The 21,442-nt window shown below is 40.4% G+C and overlaps 1 protein-coding gene across 14 annotated transcripts in view; it reads right to left on the reverse strand.

Annotated features, from left to right (window-relative positions):
* The window catches only part of EPB41L2 (erythrocyte membrane protein band 4.1 like 2), a 266,903-nt gene extending 246,371 nt beyond the window's left edge, over positions 1 to 20,532 (reverse strand). For 12 of the 14 annotated variants that reach the window (XM_064290860.1, XM_064290856.1, XM_064290851.1 and 9 more), the window contains exon 1: positions 20,407 to 20,531. The gene's annotated coding sequence lies outside the window, so the exon portion shown is untranslated. Of the gene's footprint in view, positions 1 to 20,406 lie in introns of all 14 variants that reach the window. The other 2 variants (XM_064290827.1, XM_064290817.1) reach the window with 2 other exon arrangements.
* Positions 20,533 to 21,442: the final 910 nt, after the last annotated feature.

Here is a 21,442-nt window from a genome sequence, read left to right on the forward strand (position 1 = left end):
TAACCTTACAGTGCCTCCGTTCTCTCATCAGGCAAACCTAGGAAAACAGTACCTACTGCAAAAGGTCACTATGAGGATTAATGTATAAAAGTGCTTAAAGAACAGTGTTTGGCACGTATTAAGTATTCAAGAAGTACTATCTATTACCAATAATTTTCTAATTCAACGATGTCTTTACCAAAAAAAAAAAATTACATTTAAGTAATAATACAAAATAAAACATAAACCATCTGCAAAATAAAAAATTGTTTATTAATTAGGAAAAGCACTTCAACTACTGATTGTCAGCGTCATCTACAATGCCAGTGTCTTCCCTAATGATTTCTAAACTAGTGTATGATCAATGTTTAAAGCAGACAGAACCATACACACGGTAGACTGCCTTTATTTTATTTTTTTTTGTAGTCCCACGAAAACTCAGTTAGTTAAATTAAGGAAAAGAAAAATGCTTGACTTGGTCTAGTTCCAAAATAGTGCCATCAAACTATGGCTACATAAAGAGGAGTTTCTTTATATTCTTGCTTCACAACACACACACAAAGTTTAGAGGCTTAAGTTTTAGGGGCTTAGAGTATAAATGCCCCAGGAGTCAAGTGGATAAGGAGAGTATTTTAGGGGTTGCTATGAGTTGCAATGCGGCAGTTCTACTCTGTCCTACAGGGTCGCTATGAGTCGGAATCGACTCAATGGCACTGGGTTTTTTTGGGGTATGAGCTGGAATGAACTTGAGGGCAACTGACAAAAACAATATTCAAAAGACACATAAAAGGTTAAAGAAGATGAAGTCTAATACAAAAGGCACATAAAAGGTTAAAGAAGTCTAATATAAAAGGCACAGATAGCAGTAATTCTCAACATGATAGATCTGCCTACCTTGTCCTACTCTAATTTGCCCCCAAAGGACATAAAACAGAAGACTGAAATGATTTTCAAAAGTACTATTACAAAAGGCTGATTAACATATGAAAAACATGGAGATAGTTCACTAGCAATCAGATGAATGAAATATACTGTTAGTATTGCAGACTTGTAAAATCTTTCCAGAAGGTTATTTTGCAATATGAAACCAGTCTAGAATCTTAAAATGCGAATTAAAAAAAAAGAAAGAGAAGAAAAAAGAGAGGAGAGTGGGGAAGGAAGGAAGGAAGGGAGAGAGGGAGGAGGTAGTAAGGGAGAGAGGGAGGGAGACAGAGAAAGAGAAAAACAAGAGACAAAGAAAAGGAAGAAATCTCTAAAAACATTAAAATCATACCAAAACCACAGGCAAGAACCATGGAAAAAAATTTACAGACCATCAAAATTATCTTGAGAATATCTCACAATTTGAAGATTGGTTTAGATTTGGTTTAGAAATTGTTGGAGGTTCTTTGTTGTTTTGTTGTTGTTGTTGTTTGTTCTGTTTGTTTTGGAGCACTGGATAAAGCATTCCCTATGTTCACAATGTTGCATTTAGGTGTAACTGCTTCCAGTGACTAAAGCGATGTTCAGATATTTATTCCAAAAACAAGACAACAGAATATGCCATAAATTATTTCTGTAATTCTGTAAAATCAGTAATCAACATGAACTTTATTTTGGAGACCAGGAAGTAGTACCGGACAAAAGGGGGAAAAGAGGGAAAGATCTAACTTAATTACTTATATGATTGATTGTTTCACAATAATGTGGATTGGGGAGAGAGGTGTCAGAGTAGAAGGGAAATATAGATGAAACAAGACTGGCCATGTGCTGATAATTGTTGAAGTTGGGTGAGGGTACACGAGGTTCACTATACTACTATTTCTGAATATATTTAAATTTTCCATAGTAAAAAGTTTAAAAAAGAAAATCACTTTTCTCTAACTTACAATGACACAGTCTTCTCTTCTGAAAAACCACTTCAATAGATAATCAAATACAACAAAGAAAAAAAGGCTTTAAAAGCCTAACAAATAAATTAAAATCCCCAAATAACGGCCGCATTAGCCTTCACTGCTACCATGTGTAAGGCACAGAGCAAGGAACACACATACAACCAATCTATCAATTGTGCTAGAATCACTCTCAAGTCTTTCAATTTAAGCTTGCACCACTGAGGATGAAAGTGAACTGGCCTCAATTAGGAGAAAAGCTGGAGTCACATCTGCACTACATATGCAGCCCATATCCCTGGCTCTTCACTGCAGAGCTGCGTAAGTTAAGACTACTTTCACATACCTTTAGTTTTCTGCTTTGGGGTGGGGGAGGTGGGGAAAGATGGGTGCATTCACATTCCCATATGTGTATAATTTAAAACAGACAATCTTCACCTTAAGAAAATTAAAAGGCAGGCTTTACTAATGTTGATTTTAATGGCTAAGATCCAAAAACAGTTTTGGTTACAAGCTCATGGATAAACTCTCAATTCCTTTGTCAGTGGACAGACTCAACTCTTTAGTTGGCACTCTATCCTTTCCCATGCCCAATATTTATCCACTTAATTTAAAAGGGGGAAAAAAGTTTTCCTTTTTTTCCTTAAGAGAAGTAGGTAAAAGAAAAATGTTCAAGAAAGACATTCATTTAGCAGCTTTTCTACCAGAGTCTTGGAAGCAGTTAAACAGAGAGCACAGGGGAAAACTAAAAGATTATCGTAATAAAAATGGACTCCAAAAACAAAAGCTGAATATGAACCACTGTTTAGCATATAACCACTGACACATTTGCTTTTCAAATACTTCTGAAAGTATTTGGCATCATTTTCCAATAATCCTCATAGGACTTCTACTTTGTTGTTTTTTCAACAGCATTTCAAAATGTTCACACATTTATTGGACTATTCTTGAAAGACCTAGCTCTGTCTATCTTCAGGGCTCAAGACAGAAATATATAAAAGCTACAGGACAGCCCTTAACTACAAAACTTGGCAGGTTTCCTGTGTTCTCCAAGAAATCTCGAATTGGCAACCCCATTACAGCAAAAGCATAGTGTAGAGGGAATAATTCTGTGCACAAGGAGACCATGGCTGTGCCTGAAGTTCCGTCACTGAACTGCTAAATGACTCTGGGTAAGTTTAACCTCTTCCCGACTCACTTCCCCTACTTACCAGACCTACGGCACAGAATTGTTTCAAAATCCAAATTAGAAAATGTTCTCAGAATTTACTTTGAAAAGAATACAAAAAAAAATTTTTAATGAAAACAGTACTATTTAAAAAAAAAATTTTTAGAAATCAATGCCATAGCCAGTGTGTACAGTTTTATATTGTTATCTATTAGGAGAAAGGAAAAATACATAAAAGCACCTTGACTGAAGAAATCTTATTTTGAACCTATACATTGTTTCTCAAACTTCAGTGATTTATATATCTACCTTCTAATTTCTGACAAATTCATGTAGTACTTATATTACTGTTGATTTAATACTTACCTACTTTAGCTCTATGCTAAGAAATATCAATAAAATCATAGTTTTGAGGACCTCGTATATTTTTCTGATACATATTTATTAACTATTAAAGTAGAAAGATTCATCTGCGTACCACCTCAAATCATTTAACGTACAACCACACTTTGGGGAACTACTTGTCCTTATCTACGGTCTACGACACCATCTACATTATTAAATAGAGAATTTGGATTTATAAATCTCTCACCCACAGGACAACATACCCAACTATTAAATAGAGAATTTGGATTTATAAATCTCTCACCCACAGGACAACATACCCAACACCAATCACACGCTCTCCTCAGCCTTTAGATCTTCCTGGAGCTTCCTCATACCTCACAGTCATTGCTGACCCTCACCATTTCTTATTCAGAACCTTCATTTTTGTTTCATCTTCCCCAAAACCCATGACAAAAATATCTAACATTTGTGCCCTCAAATTATTATAAATCCCATTTCTATTTATACAATAGTAATGAAATATTTTACCCGAACAGTATTTAACAGAACCCACTTGAGTTCAAAGGGTACTCTAATCATTAAATCAACCTTCAAAGAATATTCAGACTTATGTATGTCAACCATAAGTCAGTCTAAAGACGAACTAAGATATTCAGTAAACTCTAAAATATGATTGCTATTTCTGATATATATTCATCAAATTTGTTTTTACTGTGTATTTTTAAATGTAGCTCAGGTATATTTTATAAGAACTGTAAGGGATTATACTGAACTATTCTTTGAAACCCTGGTGGCATAGTGGTTAAGTGCTACGGCTGCTAACCAAGAGGCTGGCAGTTCAAATCCACCAGGCGCTCCTTGGAAACTCTATCGGGCAGTTCTACTCTGTCCTATAGGGTCGCTATGAGTCAGAATCAACTTGATGGCAGTGGTTTTGGGTATTCATTGAAATATCACAGAAAAAAAAATGTTTACTAACTCTTTCTAGGAACCACCTTCTGTGTGATGACGTATCAGTTATCTACCACCATCCACCCACAGATGCTGACTCAAGAGCCTTTTAGGTCTTCTATCTTGGCTTCTCTCGATAACTAAAATTTGACCCATCCTCTGGCATGGAAAAAAAAAAAAAAAAAGAATTTTATTATGGCTCCAGTCCTTACTAAATGTGAGTACCCCAGTAATATTGGGAATTTCATTTTTATCAATTTAAAACCCTAAATACGGTGGACTGAACATGACTTAATTTCTGCTCCCTCCCAAAACAACACTAAAATGACAGTAAGGAAATTAAAAAGATAAAAGAAAAAAAACAAAAAACAAGAGGGGACAGGCCAGTGGATGAGATAGGTCAACAGAATTTCAGAAAATGGAAAGCAGATGTGTAAGTAACTGACTTAGCAGAGAAAGCTGAAACCTGAATTCCTGTCCCGGTAGGGGCCTACAAGAAGCATGACGCTTGTTGGAAATGCCCAGACAGTCTTAAAACTGGAGGTTCCGGGTATCCCTCTGAGGGAGGGATGGGGAAAGAGGTGGAGCTAAAAATAGAGGACTGATTGAAAGTAAGTAAAGAACACTTAAAACACACACACACACAATTCCCCTCTCCAAACCTTTGCAGCCAGAAGACAGGAAGTTTACTCTCTAGAGAAGCTGAAGAAAGGCTCTAGCTCAGGAATCCCAGACATAGAGAGCAGAGGTGAGATGCTATACAGAAAACGTTAGCTGCTGTGGAGTCTCATGGCAACCCCATGCACCAAAAACCCAAAACCACTACCATCGAGTCGATTCCGACCCATAGCGACCCTATGGGACAGAGTAGAACTGCCCGACAGAGTTTCCAAGGAGTGCCTGGCTGATCTGAACTGCCGACCTCTTGGTTAGCAGCCGTAGCACTTAACCACTATGCCACCAGGGTTTCCACCCCATGCACAGCAGAACAAAACGATGCCCGGACCTGCACTACATCCCCATGATCAGTTGTGGATCAAACTGTTGTGATCCATAGGGTTTTCACTGGCTGGTTTTCGGAAGCAGACCATCAGGCTTTCTACCTAGTCTATCTTAATCTGGAAGCTCCATCAAATCCTATTCAGAATCCTAGCAACAGGCAAGACTCCACTAAGGGGCAGGTGGTGGCTGGCTGCCCACGAAGTGCATCAGCCAGGAATCTCCCCCACGGAAGGCAAGAATTCTACCAATGAACCACCAATGCCCTTGTGGAGAAAACAGGGAGGTTAAATAACTCTGTCAACAAATATTTTCAGAGTACCTATTCTGTGCCATGCACTGTTCCAAGCAATAAGAATACTGGAATAAACCAAACAGAAATATCTGCTTTCATAGAGCTTAAATTCCACTAAGGTTAAGAGTCTGTTATGGATTGAATTGTGTCCCCCAAAAAGATATGCTGAAGTTTTAACCTCCAGGTACCTGTGAAGGTGCCCTTGTTTGGAAACAGGATCTCTGAAGATGTTGTCAGTTAAGATAACATCCAGTGATAGTGGAATAGGGTGGATCCTAATCCAATCTGAGTTGTGTCCTTAAAGAGACACAGGGACAGAGGAAGGATGGCCACGTAAAGATGTATCCACAAGCCAAGGAACTCCTGAGGCTACCAGAAGTTGAAAGAGACGAGAAAGGGTCTTCCCCTAAGAAACTTCAGAGGACGCATAGCTGTGCTGATATGTCAATTTGGACTTTCAGCCTCCAGAACTCCAGAAATAATTTCTAATTTATAAACCACCCAGTTTGCGGTGCTTTGTCACAGCAGCCCTTAGAAACTAATATTGTTGTTAGTTGCCATCAAGTTGATTCTGATTCATGGCAACCCCATGTGTACAAGGTAGAACTCCTCAGTAGGTTTTTCAAGACTGTGACCTTTCAAAAGTAGATCACCAGACATGACTTCTGAGGCACCTCTGGGTGGGTTCAAACTGCCAAGCTTTTCACTAGTATTCAAGAGCTTAATCATATGTGCCACAGAGTCAATAAACAAAAAGTAAAACATATAGTGTGTCAAATGGTAATACATACTATGGAGGAAAGAGAAAACAAAGGTTTAGGGCATAAATTTTTTTTTTTTTTTTTTTTTTTAATGTAGGGGCAAGAGTGGGGCTGTAGTTTTAAATAAACGATGATGGAAGGCAAAGACCTGAAGGACTTAAAGGAACAAGGCATGGGAGAGAAGAGCATTCCAGGAAGAGGGAAAGTAAGTGCATAGGGAGACTGAGAAGGACAGGTCTGGAGATATGACATTAATGAAAAAAGAAAAAGCCATTATTCAAAAGAAAATTTCAGTGACCAAGAAGTAAGCCTGGAAAACAGGAAAAATAAAAAATTCAGTAGACAAATTGGAGAAAATATTCAAGAAATTTCCCAAAAAACAGAACAAAGCAGAAAAGGAGTTTGTACTGGAGAGAGGAAAAAGGAACAAATTTAGAGGGTCAGTCTAGGAAATTTAAACATCCAAATAGGAGTTCCAGAAAGAACAGAGAACATAGAGGGGAAAATTATCAAATAGAGGAAAATTTCAGAAAGACAAGAGTTTCCAAGTTGAAAGGGCCCACTGAGTGCACAACAAATGATAAAAGGCCTACACCAAGGTGCACCATCACAAAATTTCAAAACACCAAGTTCAAAGAGAAAATCCTGAAATTTCTAAAGAAAACAAACCAGCCATATACACTGAAGTAAAAGCTAGAATTGCATCAGACTTCTCAACAGCAACACTAGGATACTGGAATACCAAGAAGTAATGCCTTCAAAATTCTGAGGAAAAATTATCGCGAACTTAAAATTCTTCACCCAACCAAACTGTAGTAACAATCAAATAGAGAGAGGAATAGACATTTTAGGACATTCAAGGTCTTAAGAAAATCACCTCCCATTTACACTTCCTTGGGAAACTAGTGGAGGATTTGCTCATCTAAAGGAGAGTTAAGCCAAGAAAGGGTCATGGATCCCAGAAAACAGGGATACAGACTATAAGAGAGGCAATTCCCAGCATGGAATTCCAGGATACAGCTACACAGCAGATCTAGAAGTAACCAGTCCAGGAGGATGGACAGCCCAGGAAGGATGTGTCCAAGAAAAAAAAAAAAACTGAGCTGAGAGATTACTTCCTGTTTCACCCTACTGGCAAAAATTTTATAGTTTTCAACATAATTTAGCACTAAATTAAGGATAAGGACCAAGAAAACTAAGCAAATGAGAAAAATACATAAGGTAATTAGCTTCAGGAGAAAATAAAAAGTTGTAAAAGAAACTGCATGCACTTAAAGCATTTTACAGGGCTCAGCTGTTGCATATATGTGACTATACATGGAGTATGGGCGAGGGGAGGGTGAGTCTGGGTATGAGAAGAAGGATGAGGAAATAGGAAAAGATGCTAACTCCATCTTCCAAGGTAAAAAGCGAATAAGTACTATTAGCTAAAATAGAAAAATCAAGAAACAAGAAGTTCTGTTACTTAGAGACAAAAACACCAGAGAACAAAACCAAAGTATTGAAAGTGCCTCTGGAAAGCAGAAGTCTGTCATGCAGGAGTCTAGGGCAGGAGTCTAATGTTTATAATTCCTGTAGTACTACCCTTCCAAATCATATACAAGCACTCTGGGAAATGCCATTTGCATTGTAAATGAAATAGCAAAAAGTACAAAACCACTTGAAAGAAAAGAAAAAAGCCACATTTTATTTTAATGTGTTTTATAAGAGATGCAACCGGTTGAGCTCAACTACTAACCTAAATGCTGGTGGTTTGAACTCTCCCAGAGGCACCACAAAAGAAAGCCTGGTGATCTGCTTCCATGAAGATTATAGCCAGGAAAATCCCACAGAGCAGTTCTACTCCCTAACACATGGAATTACCAAGAGGTGGAACTGACTCAATAGCAACAACTTGTTGATTTTTGTTTTTTGGTGGGGTTTTTGTTTTTTTTTTTTTTTCTGTTTTTAAATAATTCAATTTTGATGGTTCAAAAACACCTAGCACAGAAGAAAGGCCTGGTGATCTGCTCCCATTAAGACTATAGTCAAGGAAATACTATGGAGCAGTTCTACTCTGTAACACATGGGATTGCCATGAGTTGGAATCAACTCAATGGCTGTCTTATTATCTAGTGCTGCTATAACAGAAATACCACAAATAGATGGCTATAACAAAGAGAAGCTTATTCTCTCACAGCCTAGTAGGCTAGAAGTCCGAATTCAGGCAGTCGGCTCCAGAGGAAAGCTTTCTCTCTGTGTGGGCTCTGGAGGAAGGTCCTTGTCATTAATTTTCCCCCGTCAAGGAGCTTGGCAGCACAGGGACCCCGGGTCCAAAGGATGCACTATGCTTCCAGTGCTTCTTTCTTGGTGGTGTGAGGTCCCCATATCTCTCTGCTGGCTTCTCTCTTTTATATCTCAAAAGAGATTGACTTAAAACACAATCTAACCTTATAGATCTCATCAATATAACTGCCACTAATCCATCTTATTAACATCATAGTTATAGGATTTATAACATATAGGAAAATCACACCAGATGACAAAATGGTGGGCATTTACACAATACTGGGAATCGTGGCCTAGCCAAGTTGAGAGATATTTTGGGGGGACACAATTCAATCCATGACAACGGTAAGGAGTTTGGTTTTTTTAATACTCTAGTGTATTTTTCATATTTAAAAAATCAGACTGGAATATTACACTAACATAAAAAACAAGATCAAGAATCCTCCCCACTTCAGCATGACTCAAGAATCACACAACTAAAAGTGGTATTCACGTCTGCTTCATAAACACACCCTTACAAAAGAAACTAGGAGGTGGAAAACCAGTAAGAAAAGCAAGCCTGTCTTTTATAAAAGTCAGATACCATAGATGCCAATAGATTCCAACAAACTTCCAGTTCTACTGAGTAATAGCATCAAATAATTAAAAGCAATAACCTACCCTAGCAGAAGAAACAAAGGTTTTAGCAACACACAAACTGGATGCTCTTGAGCATGTTACTCAATTATTAAGCCTCAATCTTTCATCTGTAAAATGAGCTGCATACCAGCTACTTCAAGGTGTTGCTGTAAAAAAGGCTGGGGACATTAACATGTGTAAAGCACCAAGTACACACTTGGTTTACAGAATGTACTCCAAAACAGCCTCCTTCCTTTCACACATGCTTATTGATTGATTATCAGTGCTCTGGCCTTGTTGAATCACTTATAAGGGAACCTGAAAAAATCCCAACTCACTAGTATAAAATGCGTTTGTCCAGGACAGGTCAAGCAGAGGACAAAGCAACTGCTCTGAGGCTGCCTTGAAGCTTGGAGACTGTAGGGAAAGCATTCAAGAAGTGTCACCTACGAGGAGTAACTTTATCCAATTTATAAAAAAGAAATGGAGGGAGAGAGGGAGAAAGAGACAAAGAAAAAAAGACACTGAATCAGATCAAGTCTCTAGATCGACTACCAATTTACGGAAAATAGGACAGAGGAACAGGTTAAAAGACACTGTAAGGTTGAAATCAGCAAAATTCAGACTGTGGGAAACAACACATAACAACCAACCAAATTTCTTTGACAAATGGCAAGGAAAAAAATGAAGAGATGGACAAAAAACTATAGCTTAACAGCCTTAAAAGACATATCAATCAATCATAACTGTATTGAATCTTAACTGGATCTTGCTTCAAAAAAAAGTTTTAAACAACTGATACTTGAGACAATCGGAAATTTAAGTACCAATCTGGTGCAATGGGTTTCTCTTATATGCCGTTTCTGGCCCTGTGTTTCTAATTCCTCCAAAATGACTAGTCAGCCACAATCTAGCAAAGGATTGGTTGTTTTACTATTCATGTAAGTGGCTTACAGGGACTGGTTAGTTTACTATCCACATAAGTAGCTAGCAGGGATTCGTAACTTTACTACACGCATAACAGGCTTGCAAACACACCCAACGGAATTGGTCTGTTACAACCCACCTAAGGGATTGGTCAGTTTAGGAAAGCTATACTCTGAAATTGACAAGGAATTTCACAATATAAATGGCCAACGTCACAGGAGTTTTTTTGAGGACCTTCTGATCCATAAGAGCCTCCAGAGGCAAGCATCCGTTGGACCTGGGATCTCTGTGCTGAGAACCTCCTAAACTCAAATAATATATATGATTTATTATGCACTACCAAAAAGGATGGAGAAGTTTGCTAGGACAAACTTTTCTAAAAGTTCAAAAATTCTAGCGATGCTGTACCAAAATTGTTAAAAAGTGGTTTAACTTGTGGTCAGCATAGGAAATTACAGTTTCATATCAAAGACTATACTTCCACACAGATAATTTTTCCTGACTATTGCAAAAAAGCTGCTTACCACATATTCTCAAACAACCCACTACATTTTTTCTTAACCTAACAATTTTCGGATGCCAGGCACTAAGTGAAGCGTTTTATAAGCATTAGCTCATTTAATTCTCACATAACTCTATGAGCTAGATATGATTATTAGCCCCATCCTACAGATAAGGAAACTGAGGCTTTGAGAAATAATTTACCAAGAACCATAAGAGGTAGTCTAACTAGCACCCAAAAGTGAGGACTTCTAATCAGTACTTCTATCAAACTTGTGAGGAAATAAAAACACACTCATTAAATTCACACATAAGAATATGAGCAGCCAAGATTATATCAGAATTCAATTTAACCTCAACTGGTAAAAAAAAAAAAAAAAAAAAACTGGGTAGAAGGGGTAAACAAAAAAGAATTCAAATAAATGAAAATAATCACTACCATGGAACATGAAAAAAACAATGATAAAAGTGCAAAAGGATAAACTGGTAACAAAAGAAAAAAAAAAAAAAAGCAAGATTTCCTAATCTCAAAAATAAGAACTAGATCAGCAGTTCTCAGCCTTTTCTATTTCCCAAAATCCTTCCAAACATATCTCCCAAAAATCTCACGAACACATACACACACACACAAAAAAACGCTTTAAGTCTAAGACAGTACAAGTTAATGTCCCTGAGGCCCTCACTGGGCAACCTAACCCACTAACCCCACTAGCCAACTTAGGTCAACAGCCTGAATTAAATGATCTCCAGAGTCCTTTGTGACCCTAAAGATAGATGAATCTAAGATGAAGAAGCAAGTAGCCTGTTTGGACAAAAAGGAAAAGAACTTAAGAATTATGTCACACTGTAAATTACATTTTAATTTAATGTTTTCAAGCTACTGGGTTGTATACATTGTTGTTGTTATATCCCCGGAAGTTCCCACTCATAGCAACCCTATGTACAGCAGAACGAAACACTGCCCAGTCTTTCACCACTCTCACAATCGTTGCTATGTTTGAGCTCATTGTTGCAGCCGCTGTGCCAGTCCATCTTGTTGAGGGACTTCCTCTTTTACACTGACCCTCTACTTTTACCAAGCCTGATGTCCTTCTACAGGGACTAATCCCTCCTGATAACACAATGAAACTACGTGGGACAGCCTCACCATCCTTCCTTCTAAGGATCATTCTGGCTGTAATTCTTACAAGACAGATTTGTTCGTTCTTCTGGCAGTCCGTTCTATATTCAATATTCTACACCAACATCATAATTTAAAGGCATCAACTGTTCTTCGGTCTTCCTTCTTCACTGTCCAGCTTTCACTTGCTTACGAGGCAACTGAAAATACCATAGCTTGTAAGAGGCACACCTTAGTCCTCAAGGTGACATCTTTGCTTTATAACACCTGAAAGAGGTCTTTAGCAGCACATTTGCCCAATGCAATGTGTCATTTGATTTCCTGACTGCTGCTTCCATGGGTGTTGATTGTGGTTTCAAGTAAAATGAAATCCTTGACAACTTCAATCTCTTCTCCATTTATCATGATGTTGCTTATTGGTCCAATTGTGAGATTTCTGTTTTCTTTATGTTAAGATGTAATCCATATTGAAGGCTGTAGTCTTTGATTTTCATAAGTGCTGCAAGTCTTCTTCACTTTCAGCATGCAAGGCTGTATCATCTGTATATCGCAGGTTGTAATGCTTTTTCACAGTCTAATTTCTGAAATTATTTGCTCAGCATACAGATTAAGTATGGTGAAATGATACAACTCAGAGGCACATCTTTTCTGATTTTAAACCACAGAGCATCCCCTTTTTCTGTTTGGATGACTGCCTCTTGGTCTATTTACAGGTTCTGCATGAGCACAATTTAGTGTTCTGGAATTCCCATCCTTTGCAATGTTATCCATACAGTCAAATGCTGTTGCATCATCAATAAAACACAGGTAAACATCGTTCTGATATTCTCTGCTTTCAGCCAAGGTACATCTGAATATCAGCAATGATATTCCTCATTCCCCATCCTCTTCTGAATCCGGCTTGAATTTCCGGTAGTTCTCTGTCGATGTACTGCTGCAACTGTTCTCAAATTATCTTTAGCAAAACTTTACTTGCATATGATATTAATGATATTTTTTTATAATTTCTGCATTCTTCTGAATCACTTTTCTTAAAAATGGGCACAAACATGGATCTCTTCCAGCCAGTTGGCTGGTAGCTGTCTTCCAAATTTCTTGACATAGTCAAGTGAGCGTTGCCAGCGTTGCATCCATTTGTTAAAACATCTCAATTGATATTCTGTCAATTCCTGGAGCCTTGTTTTTCTCCAATGCCTTCAGTGCCACTTAAACCTCTTCCTGCAATACTATCAGTTCTTTATTGTATGTTACCTCCCTAAAATAGCTGAATGTTCACCAATTCTTTTTGGTACAGTGATTCTATGTATACTTTCCATCTTCTTGCGAAACTTCAACATTTTGCTGATAGAATGCTTCAATATTGCAACTCAGGGCTTGAATTTTTTCTTCAGTTTTTTCAGCTTGAGAAATGCTGAGCGTGTTCTTCCTTTTTGGTTTTCTAACTCCAGGTCCTTGCACACATCATTGTAATATTTTACTCTGTCTTCTCAAGCTGCCCTTTGAAATCTTCTCTTCAGCTCTTTTACTCCATCACTTCTCTCTTTTACTTTAGATACTGGATGTTCAAGAGCAAATTTCAGAGTCTCTTCTGATATCTTTCTGATATCTATTTTGGCTTTTTCTTTCTTTCCTGTCTTTTTAATGACCGCTTGCTTTTTTCAGGTATGATGTCCTTGATATTATTCCACAACTCATCTGGTCTTCTTCTGTCATTAGCATTGAATGCATCAAATCTATTCTTGAGATGGTCTCTAAATTCAGGTGAGATATATTCAAGATCCTACTCTGGTTCTCATGGACTCATTTTAATTTTCTTCAGCTTCACCTTGAACTTGCACATGAGCAACTGATGGTCTGTTCCTTAGTCAGCCCCTGACTTCATTCTGACTGGTGATATTTAGCTTCTCCATCATCTCTTTCCACAGATATAGTCGCTTTGATTCCTGTGTATTCATTCCATCCAGCAAGGTCCACATGTATAGTCACCATTTATGTTGTTGAACAAAGGTATTTGCAAAATTCTATCACAGGATCCACTGCTTCATTTCTATCACCAAGGCCATATTTTCCCACTACAGATCCTTCTTCTGTTTCCACCTTTCACATTCCAAATCACCACTAATTATGAAAGCATCTTGACTGCATGTTTGATCAATTTCAGACTGCAGAAAGTGGTAAAAATCTTCATTTTCTTCATCCTTGGCATTAGTGGTTGGTGCATAAATGTGAACAGTTACATTGACTGGTTTTCCTTGTAGGTGTATGGATATTATCCTGTGACTGACAACGCTGTACTTCAGGATGTGGATCTTGAAATGTTCTTTTTGAAGATGAATGTGACACTATTCCTCTTAAATTTGTCATTCCCAACACAGTAGATCGTATGATTGAAAGTTCAAAATGGCCAATACCAGTCCATTTCAGCTCACTGATACCTAGGATATCAATCTTCACGTGTTCCATTTCATTTCTGACAACTTCCAATTTTCCTAGATTCACACTTCATACATCCCATATTCCGATTATTAATGAATGTTTCCAGCTATTTCTTCTCATTTTGAGCTTTGCCACATGAGCAAATGAAGGTCCCTAAGGCTTTACTTCATTCACATCATTAAAGTCAACTCTACTTTGAGGAGGCAGCTCTTCCCTAGTCGTACTGAGTACCTTCCAACTTGAGGGGCTCATCTTGCAGCACTATATCAGACAACGTCACGCTGCTATTCATAAGGTTTTCACTGGCCAGTTTTTTCAGAAGTAGATTGCCAGTTCCTTCTTCTCAGTCTTTCTTAGTCTGAACGCTCCTCTAAAACCTGTCTACCTTGAGTGACCCTGCTGGCATTTGAAATACCAGTGGCACAGCTTCCAGTATCACAGCAACACACAAGCCACCACAGTACAACAAACTGACGGACAAGTGGTGGGAGATATATGCATATACTGGTAAATGTAGGAAACTGAAAATTAAACTCAGCACCATCTGAGATATCCCGGAAAAAAGGCAACTGAAGAGTAACAAAAGTCTTTAAGTACTTGAAAATTCATTCAGGAAGGTTGATAGTGAGGCAATAAAAAAGGCAAAACAAAAGGAAATTGACTTTTCAATTGTAGCTTGAAGGATTTAGTTTACAATGGCAAACCTCCCTACCTGACCCTAGGCAATAAAGTCCTATAGACAACAGCGACAAAATCATTTTGGAACCCTTTCCATGCCCTCTGGGTCCTAACCTGGAAAGAACTAAAACCATCCCTGTGATGCTGGACTTAAGTTATATATGTAAAATTTCAACTTGGCTACCTAAAGCAGAACTTTACTTAAGATACCTCTCTCAGATTAAACTAAAAAAGGTTTCTTATTTCTCATTTTTATTCCATATTATCATAAAGATTATTTGGGACACCATCTATACACATTTAGGCCTTTATGACTCTAACGTGCTAAAGTGGAAAAATACCAAAATATCTGTTAAGTGAAAACATATTTCCATTTTAACAGTCACTAAACAGTGCCCTGGTGGTGCAATATTTAAGCACTTGGCTGCTCACCAAAAGGTTGGCAGTTCGAACATACCAGCAGCTCTGCTGGAGAAAAGACATAATGATTTGTTCCTGTAAAGATTACAGCCTAGGAAGACCTATGGAAAAGTTCTACTTTATCATATAGGGTAGCGTCATGGATTGAATTGTGTCCCCCCAAAAATATGTGTCAACTTGGTTGGGCCAGGATTCCCAGTATTGTGTGGTTGTCCTCCATTTTGTGATTGTAATTTTATGCTAAAGAGGATTAGGGTGGGATTGTAACACCACCCTTACTCAGGTCACCTCCCTGATCCAATATAGAGGGAGTTACCCTGGGGTGGGGCCTGCACAACCTTTTATCTCTCAAGAGATAAAAGGAAAGGGAAGCAAGCAGAGAGTGGGGGACCTCGTATCACCAAGAAAGGACCACCAGGAGCAAAGCACGTCCTTTAGACCCAGGGTTCCTGCACAAAGAAGCTCCTACTCCAGGGGAAAATTGACAAGAAGGACCTTCCTTCAGAGCTAACAGAGAGAGAAAACCTTCCCCTGGAGCTGACTTCTAGCTTACTAGGTAACTGAGACAGGTGGCTATGAGTCAGAATCGACTCGAATGCATACAACACAAACAAAATATGAAATTACCCAATTTCAATCTTTGAAAAAAATCTGGAAGCAGTCTGAATGTACTAGTAGGCCACATGAAGTCTAGATCTATACTAAGAGGTAAGAGACATTAAAAATGAGAAAATTCAGAAAACCACTGAAATTCTCATAAATATAAGCACTATCCCAAATACCAGGTACTTAGAAAATAATGTATAGACGATCTCCCCTTCTAGACTTGAAAAACGTGCATTTAAGAAACCTACAGAGAGTCCGTGCCAACCACAAAACAAGAGGGATAAGTATCCAGGGGTAAGAAAAGTAAGTCCCCTCTCTCTACATGAAATATTATCAATTCCTGCAAAGTCAACTCAAGCTTTCAAAGAATCTTCACTTACTTTTTTCACTAAAAGTAAGTCCAACATATTAGAAAAAGGTACAATGAATTAATTCATCAAATATTATGTACTACAACGTGTAGTTGCTTCGGACTGCAAATACATACCCTCTCACATACACACACACATTTTATTTAAAAAAATAGCTTTAACTATCAGTTATTTCTTGCTGATAATGAAAAAGTTATTTCTTTCCTTTTTGGCATACCTATAATTTCTAAATACTTACAGTATTAATAGCTAACTTGGAAGCCATTCCCCTATACTTAATGACACCAGCGAGCATTAACTCCATTTTAGATTTTAGTCTAAGGCATTGCCCAGGCAGAGGAATGACAGAAATCTTATGAATATCAAGTTACTGGTTTGTGCCAAAACATGGCATTCCCAAAGGATGCTCTGTCTGGAACCTGTGGGGGAATTATACGCAAATCTTCTATTAACTCAGGCCTTCCAAAGAGGCTTGATATGTTCAAGTGTTGGGGGAAGGAGAAAGGGGCTGAGAGCAGATTTGCTGAATTCTAAAGGTCCAACCCTGAGATTCCAGAATTCTATAAAAGGGTGGTAAATTAGGGTTTGGCTAGTACTGGCTGACTACTGAGGCCAGCATAAACATCTACTTGAGGCTTTTAAATCTGTAAGAGTACCCAGTGGTTAGGTACAGTAATTCTGAATCTGGAAAACAAACAAGGCCACTGGAAATTTTTCTAAATAAAGTTGGGGTGGGGGCGGTAGGCACATTTCCTTTGTTTTCTCAAAGTAAACAATACAGATTTTGTATGTAAATGGACTCTAAGTAGTATTGATCACTATACACTATTTTATTCCCTTATAAAAATATTAGTAATCCATACTTTTCAAAATCATCCACACACAGCTTGTAGGACTGCTTCAGTTCAAAAAACAAAGTCAAAACTTCAAAAATATTTAGCATTCTGCTATATAAAATATAAACCCCACATTCAAAAATAAAATGGCAGTGATAAAGCCTTAGTAATTCTCTAGCCACAATTATATAAAAGTGGTGATTTGGAGCAAAAGCTGATATTAAACATAACTATACAATATTACTAATTACAGAGTAATTTTACCAATAAATATTTTGGTTAAGAACTGCTTTATCATCTTGGCAATATTTTTAGTTGAAAGCAAGTGTCTGGGGAGTACATGGTTCTGATTTTTAAAAAACTATTTTTAGATTCTGGTGACTGGATAGGCTTTCTAAACTTAATTCTTTAGAACTGGTAATTTGGAAAGGGTAAACCACAAGAACAATAAGTTTAGAAGAAAAAGGACCTAACAAGCTGAGCAACTCAGATCAGCACAAGGCTAACTTGGAAACTTTGAAATCTAATGATGAGCCCAGATAGTCACTAACACCTAAGGAACATATACATAAAAACCAAAAAACCAAACCCACTGCCTTCGAGTCAATTCCGACTGATGGCGACCCTACAGGACAGAGTAGAACTGCCCCATAGAGTTTCCAAGGAGCACCTGGTGGATTCGAACTGTCGACCTTTTGGTTAGTAGCCATCGCTCTTAACCAGTACACCACCAGGGTTTCCAAACACATACATCCATGAGCTAAACTGTACTAAAAGCTTTATCTCAAAGTATAGGAAGAGCTATCCGGATTTCCTAAATTTGCAGTTATTTTTTGGTGGGCCTCTGTTCACCATACTCTGCAAATTTGCTTCTTTTTACTTGGGATAGAATTTGATTTAAAAAATACATATCCAGTTGCTGCAAAATATTACAGAGCAGTTTTTTCCCACAAGTTACTAATAATTTTGCTGAAATTCTGGCTTTGTTGATTTTTTTTTTTTAATCACTTTTAATCTTTTTAAGTGAGCCTCAACCAATTTAGACAAAGCTCAAGATTCTGGGGCTGGCTGCTCAACTCATCCACCCATTTTCTCTCAAAGGTCTAAGTACTTCGAAAAGAGGTAAAAGATTAAAGAACTGTTACGGCTGGCTAGTCTTAAAGGGGGGTGTTTTAAAAGGCAAAAACAGCCCCCTCCCATTACTCTAAATGAGCAGCCTCTTGTTCTCAGCAGTGCTTCGGCACACAAGACCACTACTGACTTCAGTGGGAATTCTGCCCAAGAAGTGAGGGACACAGGGTAGGATTAAATTAGTCCTAAATCCAAGGCACTGTTCCAAGTCATTACCAACTGTACAGTTCTCCGATAGCCTCCAAAGAGTAAGATATCTGACTTCTGATAGTGGCTCTCAAATTAAAATATAGGAATAACTCGAGCTCTGACAAGTGACACAGCCTAGCTCTTTAGAAGTTGTGTCAAACTCGCAGCCTGATGGATGTTCTTGTTTGGCCCTTATCACAATTCAAGATTGCATTGCAATGCAGCCCCATAAGGGGCTGCAATAGCAATCCAGTGATTTCTCACAGCAGCGAGCCTGCAAACGGAAACTGAATAGGATTAAGCCCATTCCTTTCCCAGTAAAATCTGTTTAAAGCCTCAGAATTCCAAATACACATTCTCCCCGCTGCCAAGAAACTGACTCAGTTTCCCTCAAGTGCAAAACAGAAAGGGAAAAATGAAAAGACTCCGACCATTTTAAAAGGATATGGAATACAGAAATACTAGATTCTGGTGAGAGAAAAAAAACTACGGGAAAAATAAAAAGGTAATGGAGGAAAATAAGAGGAATGAAGGATACGCCGTGAAAGCCATTTTAAAAAGCTTAAATAATAGTAACAAGAGAACAAGACGCCCAGCACACACATGCCATTTCAAATGCAAAGAGTTCAAAAACTGAGGAAAAGACGTGATTCAGGAAAGAGCTCCTCTAGATTCCACCACCTCGTGCTCTTAAAAACAGGGGCAGCTGTTGGTTACGGAGAATTCAAACGAAAGGCGTCCGAGGTCAGTACAGAGACCCCTCCCAAAAATAACAGACTCTAGGCGGGAGCTCTTCTAACTACACCAAAAAAACTTGACCTCGGGGGAGCTCAACGATACCGAGAAGTATAATGATTGACTTCCCACCGCAGTCATGCCGGCTACTGGGCGCAGCGTCTCCGGCTGGGGATGGGGTCCCCCGGACACCCAGGAGCCAGTGCCCCGAGCAACAATTCCTATGCTTCCCGCTCCCTTAGGTTCTCCTAGCCGTCTTCTCCTTCGACTCACCTGAAAAGGCTCCCAACCCTTCGCCCCCATCCCAGAAGGACAAAAACAAGCCATCTGTGGCGATATGGGCAGGGTGTCGGAATTGGAACGATCCGAGCCCAAAACGTGCCTCCCTCCCCGCATCTGCCCGGCCGCCGCCGCCGCCGCCGCCGTCATGCTGCCAGACGACTCATTTTGCAGCGAGGGACGCACCGCGCGTGGGCGGGGGCGAAGCTGCCGCGGGCCCCAGACATCTCCCTCACTCGGCTCCCCGCTATCGCCACGCGCGCGACGGGCCCCTGACGCCCGCAAACATGCAGCCGGGGCTGACGCGGGCCTCGAAGGCGCGGCGTTCTCGCCGGTGTTTCCCCTCCAAAAATCATCCTCCTGAAGGAGGCGCCGAGGCCGCAAGCCCGGAGCCCCGCGCACACCTCGAGGCGCCGAGGTCAGGCGGCCGCTCCATCCCGGGTCCAGCTAGGGCGCCGCACCCCGCGCCGGGGATGGAGCAGGATTCCTCTCCTGCAGCTCCGCGGGGCCCCGGACGCGTGACCCGGAGGCGACAGCACCCAGGCGAGGCTGGCGCGGTCCTCACCTGCCCCCATCCCTCCCGGCTCCGACGAGACGTGGCGGCTCGGGCGCCCGGGAAAAGGGAAGCCGCAGCGGAGCAGAGAAGCTGGGATCCGGCGTGAAGCAACAGAAGTAAGAGTCGGGTCGGGCAGAGAGAGAAAGAGAGAGGCCGGAGGGAGCTGCAGAAAATCCCAAAGCCGGCCGCCCTTCCCCCCAACCCCGGTGGGACCGTCCCGCCACCGCTTCCTGCCCGGGATCAGCTTCCCTGCCGCAGCCCGAGGGGAAATCAGAGCCGCCCTGCAGCTTGGCAGGGACGAATCGCTCGGCCGAAGCTCCGCCGCCCCGGGCCCGCCATTCTGCAGTCCCCACGCCTCCTTACCCCGACGCCGCACCTCAGCAGCTCGCTCGTCGCAGGGACCCGTCCAGCTTCAGCCCCAGCCGCCGGGCCGCCGCGCCTGCCTCCGCCCTCTTCCAGGTTTCAAATTGAAATTCCCTGGCTGGGGGCGTCAGAGTACTCGGCCAGTCAGCCCCGCCCCCTCGCGGCGGAAGCTCCTCCCGCTCCCCCTCCGCCGCGCCGGACGCGCCCCCGGCGTGGAAACCCCCGCGGGTCGCGCCACGCCCCTGCGCCTCAGGCCACACCCCCGGTAATCAGGCCACGCCCCGGGTTTGCAAGAGGCGGGTCCTCGGCGGCATTAGCCGAGCGCGGTCGCTCGGTGCCCCCAGCTGGAAGGTCGTTCCTCCACTTTAGAGCCGTCCGAATAATGACAGTTAATACCTTGTGTGCAAGGCGGTCTTACCTGCGAATCCTGGCCTTAAATGCCCTCTCAACTTTTAAAAGTTATTTCTTCAAAAATGCCTTCATTGACTAAACGTTTATTGAGCGCCTATTCCGTTGCAGACAAGAGGCCAGGCCTGGGAAGGAAAGCTGGGTCCCCTTCAGTCTACAGTGGAAGTGCTTTCACCAAGAGGGCGCTGAAAAAGAGCCATTTATTCTTCCTGCAGGATTCAAGGAAGCGATTGGGTAAACCCCACGGAAGAGAGGCCTTTATACTGAGCCCAAAGGGTAAATAGAATTTCTCCAGGCAGAGACCTGGGAGCCTGGATTAGAGAGCATGACATAGCTGAAGAAGAGGCTGGAAACCCAGGTAGACGCCAAATGGTAGAAAGCCACACACATATGCACATACACGCGGATCATTTCTTTTGTACAACTCTACTTATTTCATTTTAACATTTGCATTTCAAATGCAGTGTCCAGCTTATCCAGCATTCTCCCACCTCTACTGAGGTTTTTAAGCGAACCACTTAAGCCACTTAGTCTTTTCTTTCCTAAACATAACCTTTTATAAAATTAACAATGTCAAATGAAAGCTGAGTAACAATGCCTTGTATGTGTGTGATGCTTTTCTGTTTAC

This window comes from Loxodonta africana, chromosome 1, assembly GCF_030014295.1.
Source record: "Loxodonta africana isolate mLoxAfr1 chromosome 1, mLoxAfr1.hap2, whole genome shotgun sequence".
Classification (NCBI taxonomy): Eukaryota; Metazoa; Chordata; class Mammalia; order Proboscidea; family Elephantidae; genus Loxodonta; species Loxodonta africana.